Source organism: Buceros rhinoceros, unplaced genomic scaffold, assembly GCF_000710305.1.
Source record: "Buceros rhinoceros silvestris isolate BGI_N320 unplaced genomic scaffold, ASM71030v1 scaffold18029, whole genome shotgun sequence".
In the NCBI taxonomy this organism is placed as follows: domain Eukaryota; kingdom Metazoa; phylum Chordata; class Aves; order Bucerotiformes; family Bucerotidae; genus Buceros; species Buceros rhinoceros.
The window spans coordinates 14977-16138 of record NW_010433480.1 but is presented as its reverse complement, the minus strand read 5'-3'; positions in this window follow the sequence as shown (position 1 = coordinate 16138).

Sequence of the window (1162 nt, the reverse complement as noted above, 5' to 3'; positions counted from 1 at the left end):
CGTCCGCCTGCTCCGCAGCGCTGCTCCCACCCCTCCACCCCGCAGCCGGTGCTGATGCCGGGGACTGCCCCAGCCCGGGGGCACTCGGCCGCGTTTCAGCACGGTCACATGCGGTCCTCGTGGGCCTCCAGCCTGCCCAGACCCCGGTGGCGGTGTTAATCTGAGCCCTTCCCTTGCAGCAGACGGAGGAGGTCTGGCAGCACCCTGCCATCACCTTCCCGACAGGTAATTTCTGCAGCCGCCTGCCACCACCTGTCCCCGTCACCATGGAGTGATTGAGCTTGTGGGGCCTGTTAGGACTCTTGGCATAATGCTGAAATTGTAAACTCTGATTGTTTTCCATCAAAACTGCAATTCCGTTCATTTGATGTTCACGTTCAGCGTCGTCTGAGCTAGCACGAGCGCCATCCCCAATCCAGGGCTGAAATCAGCTTCTCTTAACTCACAGTGCTCCTTCTGGGTGATACTAGCTTGTCCTTTATCTACTCTTCGTTGGCTCTCTTCTCCAGCATGTCTGTAGGCAAACTGTGTTGCCCCACAGAGGAGAGAAGAGCTCCTTCATGGACTTCATGGGACAAGGCCTGAGGAAACGAAGGATTCAGAGGCAGCGATCTACAAACTTCTGCCCATATCCACCTCTGTGCCACCCCTGGTTCGGCCACAACGGGATTGGGGAACTGAACCAAATTCAGAAGAAAAATGTTAATTAGGCTGCGGGGATACTTATGTTTAATTACGTTCTTGTTGGTTTCAGAAGAAACAAAATGTGTTTCCTCTTCACCTGGGCTCTGACCGTATAGGACTCATTTAGCTTTTGGGAGAGAAGAGAGCAAGGTGCACGAGTCAAGAGAATATGAAGAAACAAAATGATTCTCAAAGGGGTGTTAATCAAAGTCTTCTCTTTTATTGGAATTGTTGCCGTATTTAGATAATGGAGTAGAATTGTCATAGGAATGAAAATCAACTTCCCCTTCTTCCCAAGAAATCAAAAAATTGTGGCTATGTACAGAATTTACAATTATATGCAATAGTTTACCGTTATTCCGGACTCCAAAATTTGAACTCAGAGGTAAAAACATCCACACTGAAGTCAGAGCAGGAGGTGCCCATCCTGCCCCTTTCGTAACGTTCTGTAACTCACCGGACGACTTTCAAACGATTG